The following is a 17041-nucleotide window of genomic DNA, read 5'->3' as shown; positions in this document are numbered from 1 at the left end:
CCGAAACGGATTGGTCTTTGGCGGTTAAATAGTTGTCAAATAGGATTTCCTACTATAATTAGAAGTGTACCTTATTTAGGACTCCCCTATTATATAAAGGGGGATCCCACTCATTTGTACTTTTCATTGTTCACTGATAAGAAAATACATGCACATTATTCTTTTGTTATTTCACTTACTATTCAACAGAGTTGTCTTATCATTTGTTATTCCCGTTATCATACCTCGAGATTATCACAGATTGAGGTCGAGATTTAGTTCACACACTGGTTTGATTTAATTTATTCTTTGATTTATCTATTTAATAGGCATTGAATTAAATCACATATCCTTAAAATCACAATACAAATTTAATTGTTACTTGAATTTTAGTGTAAACAAAGTTGGAAAAAGATAGAGACAAATATTAAATGGATGTATTAAAGCTTTGAATTGCAAATGAACCCAGAAAAGATAGCATTTGCTTGAAGGCATTTTTCTGTTTTTCGCATCTCCTATATTATGTTCAACATTCACGTGCTTCTTTCATAAGTTTGTCAACCTTTGATAATCAATTACTTTATTCGCTCACTTTTAGTAGTCTTCTATTGACTTTGTACATCCCTTAAGAAATAATAAATAAACTATATAATTTACCATAATGCCCATATTAATTGGTGTATTGTCTTTATAGATTTGGAAAATGATTTGGAATAAGTAATTAATGCTAAGGACAAAATAGAAAAAAAATTATTTTTCTCTTAATATGCAAAAATGGACAAGTAAAAGTGAAAATCTATTTTTAAAATAGTGGACAAATAAAAGTGAACGGAGGAAGTATATTATTTTGTTATGATTTATAAATCAGGTAAGTAGAAGGATAATCGGATAATAAATGGTTTACTGGGAAATCATGAACATTCATTATTTTCCATTAGCATGTAATTTGCAAATCTAGTAGATCTCAGCCTTTTGTGGATGGATGGTTTGAGCAATCAATATTTGAAAAAAAAAAAATAGTTGCACAGGAAATAGTGAAACACTCAAAAGAGAAAGGGGCATTCCGAGAATTGAACTCGGGACCTCTCGCACCCTAAGCGAGAATCATACCACTAGACCAAATGCCCAGCTTGTATTAAAAATAGAATCTTTCTTTATTTATAGGAATTTGTTGCTGCTCAAGTACATTTTATGATAACCCTCCCGGTTTTTTTTATAAAGATCCTAAGATAAAATTTGGAAATTTTACCTCCTCTATCAAAGGTATACACCTTATTTATTATAAATTAAAATTATTTTAAAATATTATTTTCTATAGCTATCTTTTATATTTTATAGTAAAATAAGTATTTATGGTATATACTACCATTGAGGCATGAAATACGCTATTTATGGTTTTTCCTCTCTCTTAAACAGCTGGACATACCTATTTTTAAGGTGATTGTCGTTACTGTATTCATAAATACATGGCGCGAATACATGTGAATACATGCACGTACAACTGGACTGCCCTAATTTTAGGCGCTTTTTACTGTTATTCAAGAATACAGCAGCGCGAATACATGTGAATACATGCGTGTACAGCTGGACTGCCCTGATTTTTGGCTCTTTTTGCTGCTGTATTTATGAATACATTGCGTGAATACATGCGCGTACAATTAGACTACCTGATTTTTAGGCGCTTTTTGCTGCTATATTCATGAATGCAATAGCGCGAATACACTAACGTAACAACTGAATAGTAGTTATAGGAAGTAATTATATATATGGTAGCGATAGAAAATTAATAGCCACTAAAAAATAGTAATTTCTGAAAATTCCTCGTAAAATTTCCTCCTCCTCTAATTTGTTGGTTAACGAGAATGGATTAGAGCCAACTTTAATTGTATTTGATAATGTCCTGGCGAAATAATACTATGCTGATTAACAGATTAGAGGCTAATTATTTTGTCGTATAATGTGATGCTCTAGCTATAACTCTATTCTGTTCATATTTTTATCACAACATAATAGATGAAGCGAATAGTTACGTTGTTTAATCATTAAAATTCTTCAACACCATTTGTAGAAAAAGATTATTATGAAGCTAGGAAATAGCTAGAGGGCAATGACCTATGACATTTTTCTCAAAAAAAGAACAGAATTTCCATGCACTTATTGTGTCAAAAGCACTTAAAGAATAAACTAATTACAAATAGATCACCAACAGAAACCTTATTTTATCATACTAGTCTTAGGTTACGCGCTTTGCGCGTGTATCCTATATCAATAAAATATACTATTTTAAAAAATTGCAAAAAATAATAAATAATGTGTTTGACCTTTAAAATAAAAATTAAAAAATATATATATAAGTTCTTGAAAATGGTGACTACTAACTATTTTATTTAGCCGACTCAATAAAGAAATAATTCTTTTTATAAAAGTTTCTAAATGTCTTATTGTAGTTTCTGAAGACTTCAAAAAAAAATTTAAATACCATTATCAACAAAGATTTGTCAATTAAAATAAATTTTAAAAAAATCTCTGCCAATTTGGGAATGAAGAGATTGATGTTATGTTCATAGAAAAACTTGATAATGTGAAACATAAAGTCTAAACGACTTATATTTTTTTATAGCAAATAATTTAATATAGAACATAAAGGGAGTTGATATTTGTAAAATAATAATAATAATAATAATAATAATAATAATAATAATAATAATAATAATAAATAATAATAATACCTTCGGAATATAGTTTGTATTCTATTGTTTCCTCCTTATTGCTTCAAGTTTTTATTTTTACGAATTTGACTCTTAATACAATGATAACCAAATTTGCCATATGCTAATGTTATTCATATCAAAATAAATTTATGTATCCTATAAGATTTTTCAATTTGAAAATAATTTACTTATATGATGAATATAAAAAATAATTAAATTAATTCTTGTTAATTTGTTAATTCAAAGTTTTAATTATTTGTTTGGATGAGTAAAGGAACTAATTATTTTTGATTAATTCAAATTCTTTATATTAACTCAACTAATTTTAAATAATTAATTATAATTATATTATCAAAGAGTAATTTTTTTTTATATTTCACTTTTTGAATTTTTGTGTTTGTAAAATCATTAATGTACTTGACTCTTGTCAACCACCTAAATATTTTATTAGTGATTTGTTAAATATTGATCGATGTTTTTGTTATGTAATTATTATTATCATTATTATTTTTAGTACTAAAAGAGATTAGAAAGAAAGAATGATGATTCATGCGCTTGTCTTGGATAGTCTAATTAGGATAAAAAAAAGTTAACAATATAACTTCCTTAGGTGAATTAAGTTCCTAAATATTACAGACTCTGCATTATTGCAAATAAGGAACATTTTAGTTGATTTGAAAATTTTAAATATTAAAAAAATAATTAATTTACAATTACAATGTTATCCAATGTGAAATATATTCTAAAGAGGTAAAAAAAGCGAATGACATTTTAATAGGGGCTTCGCGCTTTTAATATAGAATTATATTCTATTTTTCTTTTAACCATATAAATCGAAGTGCATTAAGAGAAACCTTATTTTATCATATGTTAAAGTTTGTTGATAATGTGAAAGGTATTTACGCTAGCTTATATCCTGAATTAAATTAATTAGTTGCCCGGAGATGCAAGTTAAAACCCATGACCAGCCAAAATCATTCATCTTTTGCTTTCTCGTGATTCCACACCTACTCACATTTTAAAAAGTACAGATCTCAAAAGCACACTTCTCTTTACTGGTGAAATAATTTAATGCATTTCTTTTTGTTCTCGGTAATCGTCTTTGTAGTGGTTAAATGGCAATGATACCCCCATGAGCCATTTTCTAGGAAAAAATTATCACACCCTATTATTTATATCAAACTTATTATGAACACATGATTTACGTTATCTATATACTCTTTTATCACTTTACCAAGGTTATATCTTCTCACCTCAATTTACCGTTTAATTATATTGGGATTTATACTATTAATCATGGGTTTGGTTTGGGATATACACTATTAACCATGATTTTGGTTTAGATATAGTATTTATTATTAAATAATTATTTATTCATTTTAATAATATTTTAAATAAATCATATATTAGTCTGTGTCCTTTGCTTATATAGTAGATGATTTAGTGTATAGAGTTTAGCTTATACACGAAAGATTAAATCATCGGTTCTTATAAGTATAAAGTTTGAGTTCACAATCTAATGATGGAATTGGACAAACCATCAGGAATGATTGTAGCACAAGATTAAATATAATTTATCTTGATTATGAGAATGGTTTAATTCCAGCTTCTTGTTTTGTATGTATTGAACGGACCAAGTAGAGATAAATATTTTATACTGACTTAAATAAATAAACTCTCTAGCCATTAAATGTACTTATACTCTTAATCTTGATATAATTATTATTAGCTGTGTACATTATTATTGTTTTGATTTATTAAAAGGCGAGATTCTTTCGTGGGTCAATATGCCTGGTAAATTGGATAATAATAATGTACATTAGCGAAGTAATAGTTAGTTGATGAAATCCATGTCTCGGTTTAGAGATTGATGATATACCTTTATGAAAGCTTATAAGTTTTCATGTGTAAACCCGGCCGGTGAATTTTATATCCGACACATGAAATAAGTTAAGCGAAAGTCTAAAGGAAATAATCAATAAATTAAATCGTCAGTAATTTAATTTAATTGATTAGTACCTGAATCTTAACATGGAAAGCTAAATAAAATTTAATGGATGAATTTCAAAATTGAATAAGGAGTGCAATTACAGATTTTTAGTAGAATAATTCGTAATTAATTATGATGGATATTAATTTCAAAAATTATAAATTAATTCCATAATTAGAAGCCTTGTTAATTAAATTCTATGGTCTCTGTTGTGCCTAAATAATAGGAAATAAAGGAATCCTTTTTCTGGTGGAAAAGAAAACCTAACAGGTTTTGGAAAAGGATTTTAACCCTTAAAACTTATGCTATAAATACATAAGGTTTTCCACCTAGATGAGGGGACAAAAAGGAGGCCGAAGTTTTCATCCTATTTTCCTAGAAATTTCGCCCATACGAAATTACTATTTCCGGGTATTATTTGGGTAACACAGTAGAAGACCGTTGAACGTTCGGAGATCGTGATCGTGCGGGTGGCTAAGATTTCATTGAGCTGCTGTAGAATTGGAGGTTCACGTGATAGAGAAGTTTTGTTCATGCTTCAAGAGGTAACCCGTGAAATTCCGTTTATGCAAGTTGTCTAGATTACATATGATTTTGATACTGGGATTGCTTCCGCTGCTTATTATAATCCATCAATTGGTATCAGAGCCCACTCTAATCTAATTAGATAACTAAGGTTTTTCATGAAACAAGAATATTGTGTTTATGTGCGTTTTTGAATTACATGTATATGTTATTTTCTGAAAAACTACACTGCTGTTTTGTAAATTAACCGTGCAAAATTTTTGAATTATTCTTGTAATCATGAGATATCTGTTTTTTTATTGATATTTGATTAAGATTATCTGATTTTTTTGGGTAAACCCTAGAAAAAAAGCGAAACCTTATTTTGACCGAATTGATAGTATTTTCGGAGGTCAGCAAACTTGACGGACTCCGATTGAGTGGTGGGTCCATCAGCAACGACGTGGTGAGAAAAACTCACTCTTTAGCAGTGAATCATGGTATTTTTAGGTATTTTGAGATTGTTTGGACTGTGTTTTGGATGTTTTCTATTTTCTGGAATTATATTTTAATAATTTTAATTCGTTTTTAATTCAATGGTGGTGGGGGTGACTCCCCATGGTCTCCATGATTAAATACTGGTGATATAATAGGTTTACACATTGGTTATTAGTAAATAGACATGTTGTTGAATTAAATTCAATAATAGAGGTGTAGGATTTTATTGACTAGGTCTTACAAGGTATAATTGATATTGTGTGGTGATATAATTATTTTGTAAGAAAGTGAAATTCTCTGTTTGATATCCTGGATGACTAATGATTGGAGCGTTTGACATATTTGTGCATAAAAAAAAATCTCAAATTTTAGTGTATGTTTTCATGCCCTACGTGATTACTAGTCTTGAATTTTCGATAAAATATTTTGTTCTCTGGTTGGAGGTTGTAATTAAGTGTAATATGACGGTATTTTGTATGCGTTTTATATTATTGGCATGGCTTTTAAGCTGTGGTCCATAATCTGCCATAAAATAATTTTATGAGCTACATGTATCTTCACTCGTAAATTGAAAATTTTGTGAGTAATAAATAGTTACCACTATAGTGGTTTGTTTATTTGAACTCATGAAATATTCTTAATAAATTTGTACATGTGAATTGTATCTATTCATGGATTGAGCACTATATTAATAAGTAGGATCCATAAAATGGTCTATTTATTTGAGTTATTAAAATCTACTTAATGTACCATGTGAAAATTATCCTTGATAAATCTACATTAGTGGTGGAGGTTCTTAACTAGAAAAAGAGTTTTATCTTTGGGTACTAGTGATACCAACTCCACCCATGAGAAGAGATATTAAGTTTTTCACCGAACATGAGAAAATATAATATCTTAGGTTCTTGTGTATTTAATAAAAGGATAATTTATTGCAAAAAGAGATATTATGTATCTGTATACGGTAAAATCCGAGGGACCGATTTTATGGCCATTTCGGGGCTCCGAAAATGCGCCTCCTAAAACCCGAGGTAGGGCCCGAGGTGTGATCTCGTAGAGTTTCCAAAACGCTTGGCTCAGAGACAATCTAGATCGACGACTTCCATAGAAAAAAAGGGAGTTCCCTAGGCACTTGATGGAAGTTGACAAGCTGATGTGGGCCCGTACCGAGGCATTGAATAGCTGTATCAATCTCATATCTTTGTAATAAATGCACTTGTACCATACGAGGACTCCCCTGATCTATAAAAGGGTTCCTTATCATTTTGTAGAGACGCAATATACTTCATTCAATACAAAAATATTCTTTCTGCTCTCTCACTAAAACATACTCTCTATTTGGCTCTATTGCTTACATTTATTGCTTTATTTACATTTATTATACCTCATTAATTGTTCTTCGTTTATTGTTTGTTATTGATCATAAAGAGTCGCAATCATAGCTCTCATAACTGTTAATCTTCCCTCGATCGCCCTTAGCCGAGCATCTGGCTCAACCTCGAGGTCCGTATACGTCAGCTCGAGGCCCCGATTTTCAGCCCTTCGGTTTAGTCATTATACTATCTACAAGCTCTTATCTCATTTTCTAATCGCTTACTTAGCATATATTGCCTAAACAACTAATATAAAAATATATCACGTATTTTTAGAACCACAAAATCAAATTTAATTGTAATTACCATTTTCAAGGTAAAAGTTTGGCGCCCACCGTGGGGCTAAAAATAATAGTGATTATTTTCTTGCTGGTTTACTACATAACGCAAGTTACCTCTCATACTTTTTCTTGTCCAAGATCTTTGATCTCAGGTCAAAATATCTAACTCGGTAAATGCACGTGAAAACAACAATCTTGAGGACCATGGAGAGAATGGTGTGGATTATCCAGGTATTGGTGTACCACCACGAAACCCTGAGAATGCACCAAAACCAATTCACGTTTACGTGGTCTCGTGCAACGCTCAACACGTCGAAATAAGCTCCCACACCAATAGGAGCATACATCAGGAAGATCAACAAGAAACACAAAAAACCTCGGCTCCGGAAGAACAAGGGGTTTGCCTTCACGTCATCTTCGAAATGTTACAAGGACAACAACTGGAGATTGCTCAGTTGCAAAGCCACCAAAAGACTCCCAGCACGGTAGCTCGAGAAACGACTCCCGAGCCGAGCAGGTACTAGAAAGATCAAGCAACAATGGGTTGTCAGTCGACCCCGCCATCATAAAGATGCTCGAGGACCTCACAAAGAGGATTGAGTCGGGCGGTAAGAAGATAGAAGCCAACAACAAGAAGGTAGAGACCTAAAATTCTATGATTGATCAAATTCCGGGCGTACCCCAGATTTTGAAAGGCGTAGATTCAAAAAAGTTTGTACAAAAGCCATTCCTATAGGAAGCGGCCCCGAAACCCATTCCAAAGAAGTTTAGAATGCCCAACCTTCCAAAGTACAACAGAATCTCGGACCCAACAAACATGTCACTGCTTACACTTATGCAGTGAAGGGAAACGACCTAAAAGACGACGAGATCGAGTCTGTCCTACTGAAAAAGTTTGGAGAGGCGCTTTCAAAAGGGGAAATGATGTGGTACCACAACCTGGCCCCAAACTCGATAGATTCATTTGCCATGCTGGCAGAATCTTTCATAAAGGCACATGTTAATGCCATCAAAGTAGCTACAAGGAAATTTGACGTCTTCAAATTCAAGCAAAGGGAGAACGAGATGTTGTGAGAATTTGTATCTCACTTTCAAAAGGGAATGAATGGAACTACCACCGGTCTCCGACGACTGGGTGGTGCAGGCCTTCACTCAAGGTTTAAACGAGCGAAGCTCGATAGATTCGAAGCAGCTGAAGCAGAACTTAGTCGAATATCCTGCCATGACTTGGTCAGACGTACACAACTGATACCAATCAAAGATCAGGGTCGAAGACGACCAACTAGGAGCCCCCTCGGGCTCGGTATATTCTAGCAGGCTTCCGGAAAAGGAGTCAAAGTTGAATAAAGAGAGATAATAATCGTACACTGAAGACAGAAGAAACTCCCCAAGGCGCAACATACCCCGCAATGACCGGAGGATGGACCGGGGCCAGAATCCTCGGGGACTTGTTAACAAATCTGGATTCGATAGGCACACAAAGCTGAGAATTCCTCAGCGACCGAGCTAAAAATCAGTTCCGAGAAAGAGAGGTGACCAAGAAGAACGAAACGGATGAGCCACAACATGTCATCCACATGATCTTAGGAGGCATCGATGCTCCACAAGAACCCATGATCAGAAGAACAAAAATATCCATCACCAAAGAATAGCGAACTCGAGGTTACATACCCGAAGATGCTCTCACATTCAGCGACGAGGACATCGAGACCTTGTCTCAGCCTCATAACGACGCACTGGTAATCTATTTTCTTGTGAATACATTTCAAATTAAACGTGTACTTGTGGATCCAGGTAACTCGGCTAATATTATCAGGTTGAGGGTGGTAGAGCAGCTTGGACTGCTTGACCAAATCATACCCACCTCTCGAGTCCTCAACGGGTTCAACATGGCAAGCGAAACAATGAAAGGGGAAATCACCTTCCCGGTCAACGTGGCCGGCGCAACCCAAAATGCCAAATTCCATGTCAACGAAGGAGACATAAGATACAACGCCTTGTTCGGGAGGCCGTGGATACACTGCATGAGAGCAGTACCATCCACCCTCCATCAAATGATGAAATTTCTGACAAAGGATGGGATAAAAACCGTCTACGGGGAGCAACATGCAACAAAAGAAATGTTCGAGGTGCATGATGTGGCACTGATACCAATACCTCCACCACCAAAGGAGCCAAAGGATAAGCAAACAATAAAATAGCGATAACAAGCTACATTCTCGGTTAATACTGACCGAACGAAGCAAATGACAGTACCGCGTCCTCGCAATAAGCGACTGAAACATATCAAGGCTAAGGTATGATCGTCTCCCTTTTTTGTCTAAATTTTGTAATAACTTAAGTGTAGGTATTCGATCGAAATGGTCGAAATTCTTTCCAACTCGAAGGCCTTAGGTTCCAAAAGCATACGTTGCACTCTTTTCCTTCGATCAGGTTTTTATCCCAAGAAAGGTTTTACCGGCAAGGTTTTTAACGAGGCAACATCTATATGCTACCTAAGGAAAACTCAACAAGTATTCATGGCTTCTTTTCAATCAACCTCTAATACTAGGGTGCATCCCCCCCTGGAGGAACACCTCTTCGGAGAAGCTAAGATGCACTAAATGGGGTCTCGATACGAAAATGATGTATCGGGACAAACGGTCGAACGAACCATGCCCGTATAGAATAACCGAGCCCTTAACAGCAAAAACATGTATACTTGTACCAAGTAATCGAAGAATACTTTTGATCAAAGCATTTCGCGTTTCGAAAGAGTCCGCTATTTTTTACAAAAATGGCTCCAAAGCCAAAAAACGTCCCGAACACGCGGGGACCAGCGTCAAAAATTCGAAGCTGTATGACCTCCGGGTCGGAGCTTCAAACTCGTAAGCCCTCAATGAGGCAACAACAAGTTTGCAAAAATGTCTCCAGAAGCCGAAAACGTTCCGAACACTCGGGGACTGACGTCAAAAACTCAAAGCCACATGACTTCCGGGTCGGAAACTCCGAACTCGCAAGCCCTCAATGAGGTAATACCAAGTTTACAAGAAATGGCTCCCGAGCCAGGAAATTTTCGATAACTCGGGGAGTGCCACCAATAGCCACCCCCATCGACTTATCAAAACCCGAGGCCATAAGACCCCAAGTGGGCAGCCTTAGTCTCGTAAGACTTATATAAGGCAACAACAATATCTGTAAGACCTCAAGCAAGGCACGAACCATACTTGTACCAAGTAACAATATCTGTAAGACCTCAAGCAAGGTATGAACCATACTTGTACCAAGTAATCAAAACTGTAAGACCTCAAGTAAGGTATGTAAAAATTTGTAAGACCTTACAAAAGGCATAAACCCAATCTTAAAGTTAAGGCTATATATCGAACTTGTAAGACCCCTAAAAAGGCATACCCTCGATATAGACACCGAAACTACTTCACTCGAGGACTAAAAGGCTCCGGCCAAATACAATAACTATGGTCACAAGGCTGTACCAGCCAAACTAACGCGGCTCGGGGACGCCCTGCCGTCGCTATAAAACCACAAACCTTCAATTACTTCAAATGTGCTTCGAAAAGAACCGGTTAAATAGGCTACCCTCGACATAGGCAAAGAGCTTCGACCATATCAGCTCCAAATTATAGGCTTCGAGATAATCAGCCACCGAGCCAAAACCTCCTGAGGTGCTCGATCATCACCACATAACGACTCGCAATCGAGGTTCTACCAAACCGTCGAAGAGTCAGGCAAAACACAATCTCAAAAGGTCCTTAATGAGGGAAAAATAAAGCCTACTAGAGGTCGTACCGACCCAATGCGTAAGAGCCACTGCCGCCAGCCCATACTAGAGGTCGTACCAACCCAATGCGTAAGAGCCACTACTGCCATCCCACACTAGAGGTCGAACCGACCCAATGCGTAAGAGCCACTGCCGCCAGCCCATACAAAAGGTCGTACCGACCAAATGCGTAAGAGCCTAAGGGCCAACTTTAAATTCAAAAACTTAAGGGTCAATAAGCTCGAGTCGAAACCTGACTCGGAGACTGAACCCGGAGCAGTTAACTAAAAATGCCTAAGAGTATAAGCATAAGAGCTCAAATGCCGGCTTATACTGAAAGGTCGTACCGACCGAGCACGTAAGAGCCTACGGGCCAGACCAATGAGCCCCGGGGTCATTCTATGAATCTGAGGTTTCCCTTATAACTCGAAAACCAGTTCTTCTAGCTGATAGCTAACAAACATCGAAAGTGCATGAAAAATGAAGTTGCAAGGCCTCTTTTTGTACGCATATGTGAAAAAAGTACAAAGCTCCATTTACAATATTAGTATTATATACAAAATCAGAAAAGGAAAATCCAATCTACGTCCCCCTTGGGGACTATGGCCCATCGGCCTCTTCCTCGCTATCCTTAGCGTCGGACAAAAGGAACCTAGCATCGTACTCATCCGCCTTTGCCTGCTCTATCTCTTCCGAGAGATCAAAACCTCTAGCGTGTATCTCCTCGAGGGTTTCCCTCCGAGATCTATATCTAACAACTCTTTTCTCCTACTCTCCCGGTCGAGAGCCCTTCTCAGCTCAGCTCGAGCGTCGGTAGCGTCTTGCAAAAAGATGGCCACTTTCTTATCAGCCTTGGTTCGGACCACTTCGGCTTCAGTACAAACATCTACAACCTCTGCCTTCGTCTTTAAAATTTCAGACTCGAGCCTCGCAATCATGCTCATTCGAACCGGGCTACTTGGACGAGCGTTCTGGAATTGCACTTCAAGGGCAAAAGCCTTGGCTAAAACATCCCTCTGGGATGCAACTTGGGCTTCTAGCTCGTTACGCTCACACTTAACCTGGCCAACTTTGCCCCAAAGTCGTTCCAGATCCTCCGTTATTCTCTGCAGCTGAAACATGAGAATATTAGCCTACAAAGGCAGAAGGAGGAGCATATATTGGCTCAAAATAAGGGTTACCTATTTTTCAATATAGCCCTCATAGTTTCGACTTCGATCTGCCTCATAACGTAGGTATACCAGCTCATCTCCCCTTTTCTTGCGAAGAAGCCTGAGGGATTGCTCCCCATCCAAAGCTTTCCGCAACCTGGCCTCACGGTGAAGTAACTCGGACTTAAGCTTGTCAAAAGCCTACGAAAAAGGAGCTCAATAAGGAAGGGAAGACGCGAAACTAAAAAAGCCTATACCAGTTGCCAAAACTCACCATGAGACTGAGCGGTTGAGCTTCGTCAAAAGTTGAACACACATCTACTGGCTTGGCCTCATCGGCCCCAGTAAAACTATTCCCGGAGGGAGTACGGCCACTCGACGCTTCATTCGATTCGCTCGGCCCCTGGCCTCGAAGTACCTTCGACAGGAATGGAAGACGGCAACAAGAAAGAAACTGTCTTTCCAAAAATGGAGGACTCAGAGGCCGCAGGATCAACCAACACATCTCTTTTGACCTTCCGAGCAGGGCTCGCTTCACTGCAAGCGTCCTTGCCCTTCGAGGATTCCTTCTGTTTGAGATCAATCCTCGATCTCGAGGTTGGCAATCTTTCCTCTTCCTTGAGGGGACACGACCTCATCTCGAAAACCCTCCAGCACATGCGACGACAGAGTTGATACACTAAAAGAAAGTACCTTTCTGAGAAAACAAGCTACTATGCACCTACCATGATGTTTTGCCTCCTATCTCCCCTTGGACAAGTCTCTCCATTTGCACTTATCATAAGTCGAGCAAGCTGCCAACTTACGAGACCATTCTGCCAAATCAGGAACCTCGTTCGGCAGCCAAAGGATCGCTACAGAAAGCAGAAAGGAGAACATCTTCACGGAGCTCGCCTCCACTATGGACAAAAATAGTAAATGCATGAGTGTACCACTTACGTGTGAAATTCCATTTCTCAGGAAATGGTAGAAACTCTCCAGGGATAATATCGACCGTCCGTGCCTGAACAAATCGATTCATCCACCCCCGGTCCTCGTCCTTTTCATCGTTAACGGCGAGTGGCCGAGTGGATTGACGTCGTAGAGTAATCAAACCCCGGTAGTGCAAAGGCCGATATAACCTGACGAGATGGCTGAGGGTGGAGCCCGGCCTTATACGTAAAGTACCTTATCATCATCACTGTCACACCTCCTTTTTGCGCGCCCGCCCCGAAGGGTTAAATGCGCGGGTGGAGTTTTTCCAATTTAAGTGACAATATTCGAAATGGGATTATTTATTTAATTCAGAGTCGCCACTTGGGAAAGGTTTGGCTTTTGGTGTCCCAAGTCACCGGTTTATCTTGAATCCCAAATCGAGGAATTTTTAGACTTTTCCAAATGAAGTCTGCGAACCAGAAATTCTAAGTAAGGAATTTTGTTGACCCGAGGGAAGGTGTTAGGCACCCTCGAATCCCGTGGTTCTAGCACGGTCGCTTAAATTGTTATAATGGCTAAATATCTGATTCAAATACATGTTGTGACTATATGTGCTTTTATTAAGTTTAAAACCGCTTTTATCATTATCATTTATTTTTATAGAATTGCAACGTCGTGAAAATGCATCTCGAACCACATCACAATCAATGCACCCGTAGTTGTTAACACATTTCGACTTCGTTGAGATTTGAATTTGGGTCACATCAATGTGCACCCGAATTTAAGAATATAATTTACTTAAACCGTGCCTGAAGAGTCTAGCGCGTTATTATTTAGTGGAAGACCGTGAGATTCACTAAACGGCCTAGCCTGAATTCTAAAATATTTATTATGGTTATTTATCGAGGGCCCCGCAATTTGCATTTTTTATTTGGCGAGGCTCGTCTCTTTATTTTAGAAAGGTATCCTACAGTGACTACATTTCTACTATGTTTGTCTCTAAAAAGAAGAAAGATGATACCGAACTTACTTGTTTGAACAAATAACAGACTGAATCTTTATTATGTTTGCCGAACCTAAGTTTGTTTGATTACCTGATTGAATATTTATGAGGTGAGAGTCACCTCATGCTTTGTCTTCATCGAGTGAACGCGCTTATTAATTTGCTAAGTGAGATTGCAAGCAAACTAACAACATATACTGTGTTATATTTAACGACCTCCAAGTTCTGTTTTTTGACTCTAACCTATTTGAAATTGATAAACGAATTTGGCTATTTTATTAGGAAAATTACTACTAATTGAACTCAAAACGACTATTAGTTTCCTTCAACAATCATCACATTATTTCGAAACAAGGAATCTATACCAAGACCCGACATCGAACCTATATTGGAACACATAATCTGACAGGAAAGCTAGCCTTCATAGCCAAACTCTTAATGTGACTGCATGAGAGTTTGTTTGGGATACATTTATCCCGGATCTAGTACCACAGATTTGTCAATTCAGTGATCTAGGCAAAATACATACAAGTGCTTACCATGACTCTATGTTATACAGTCATAACTAAACCAAACAAGTGTTATACTGAACTGAATGTATACTAAATCAAACATGCCGTCTATGTCATACTGTCATTACTATTGAGCCATGCTATCTAACAGTTCATCTTAAACAGAATGTATGCTAGTTTATACAGAATATTTGCAGTTTGCAGTAAAAATACAGGCCCAACTAACATTCGAACTATCTTTTTACACCAATGCTATAACATAAACTGATGTTCATTTCTTTATTTCTGCTTCAACTTCAAACTTTCAACAATACATGGTTCAGAGGTTGTGTACCTGGGAATATTTGCAATTGAAGAAGAGGGCAATCAGTAGAGTAACAATGAACAAATGCAGCAGCAGTAACAGCACTAACAGTAGCAGCAGGGCAGTATAGCAACAGCAACAAGAAACAGAAGAGTAGCAACCACAACTCACAAAACAATTGGAGTGAGATCAACCCCAACTAAACCAAACTTTTGAGTAGAACAAAACAACAAACAAGCAGACTCAGTTGGGAGAAATCAGTGTTGCACAAAACAGGTCCAGATTTAGTGAAGTCAGAAACAAAAGGAAAGGAAGCAACTTCTAGTTTTGTCTGTCTGAGTTATCAGACAAAAATTCTTTTCCAGTTTTCTGTTTCCAAAAAAAATTTGAACTCTCAGATGTTCCCTCTTAGTATCTCTCCCTATCTCTGTGTGCTCTATCTGTGTGTCTCTATCAGTGTGTATTCCAGCTCTCTCTTTCAAAGAATTCCTCACAGTCTATCTATTTTTCTTTTTCCCCTCTAATTCTGTCTATCTCCTGATTCTGTCCCCCCCATATCTCTCAATGTGCCCCCTTTATAAGCCTAAACACTACTCCTTTTAACAGCCTCTTTTTGAATATCACAGTACCCCTCCCATGTGCCTTTTACATTTTTAGATTCCAATTAGTTATTTAAGTATTAACCCCCATCAATATTCCCTGGCAGACTTAACTTTTAAAAGGTTTAATACTTTTAAACTAAAGCAAGGTATGGGCAGTAGAATATATCTGATAGCTTATGCTGTCAAAATATTTAAAACTTAACAAAGACCTTTATGCAGGCCACAGGTTGTGCACAAAGCACATGAGGTGCACCAATGCACATGCTGTGCAAGAGTGCACATGCTGTGCAAGAGTGCACATGCCCTCCAATTCAGCATATAAACCAAACATCCCTTTTACATTACTGATCCAAATCAACAGCTATAAGTAAACAAAATTGGTTCTTAATTGATTCAACCAATGTTCAACAAAAGCAAATCGATTTACTTTGCTCAGACAGTTGAAACTAATTGACGACACATGTCGACTCGACTATATTAGCATTAACATACACAATCGTAGCCAAAAATCAGACATTCAAAAGTATAGGACACATGACTCGACTTATACTGATTAAACAGAATTATGCTTCGAGGAATCAGTTAGTCAGTACAAATTTGGAATACAACCAATACACATGCTTTATCAGAATAGGAGGGGGGATTCAGACAAACACAGAGGTTCAAGTAAAGTGGACAAACAAAAATCGATAAAATTAAAACAAATATGAACAGACCTTTAAAACAAATCACACAGACTAAAACAAATAAAGGAAAGAAAGCAGACTCACCTTAAAACTTGAAAAGTTAAAAGTTTGAACTTGGATTTGGACAGACCTTTCTTAAGGCTGAATGGACTTTAATCGAAGTGTTTCTCAGATGAGAAACACTTTGATTAAAGTCCATTAGACCTTAATCTCTTCGGTTGAACTGGTATGAACCAGTGACGAAGAACTACAAAATTTTCCAAAACTCAGATCCGGGATTCATGCTTCCCTGGTCAGATTCGGACCAAACCAAGTATGGTTTGGTCACGAGGGGGGTCTGGGGAGTGTCTGGTGTGAAGCTGGGGTTAAACTGTGTAGATCGAGTTTTGACTCGAATCTTCAAATGAAGATTCGAGAAGGTGAGGAGGGATTCGAACTACATGGTTAACAGATCCATGTTCAGGATGGCAAGGGGGTTCTAGGGTGTTAAGGGGAAGGTCACCGGCGTCCATGCCGCCGGCTTTCATGGCGAAAGTATACAGGGGCGGCTAGGGTTTAGGGGCCTGGTCTGTGGAGACGAAGGTTGGGGTATTGGATGGGGGGGGAGGGCAGGGTAAAGTTATGAACTTATATAGTTAGTGGGTGGATGGATCTCGACCGTTAGATCAATTTAGATCTACGGTCTGGATCTGATGGTTAAGTGGAACGGTGTCGTTTCAAGTGTTGAGGGTTTGGGTTCGGTCCGGGTGTAAACGGGTCGGGTTCCTCAGTGGGT

General features: G+C 37.4%; 1 non-coding gene across 1 annotated transcript; it reads right to left on the bottom strand.

The window, feature by feature from the left end:
- Positions 1-1034: 1034 nt before the first annotated feature.
- Positions 1035-1106, bottom strand: TRNAP-AGG (transfer RNA proline (anticodon AGG)). Its single transcript has one exon. It is a non-coding gene; the product is annotated as a tRNA-Pro (tRNA).
- Positions 1107-17041: the final 15935 nt, after the last annotated feature.

This window comes from Nicotiana tabacum, chromosome 3, assembly GCF_000715075.1.
Source record: "Nicotiana tabacum cultivar K326 chromosome 3, ASM71507v2, whole genome shotgun sequence".
Taxonomy (NCBI): Eukaryota; Viridiplantae; Streptophyta; class Magnoliopsida; order Solanales; family Solanaceae; genus Nicotiana; species Nicotiana tabacum.
Note: the sequence above shows the minus strand (reverse complement) of the source record. Positions and strands in the feature narration are given on the sequence as shown.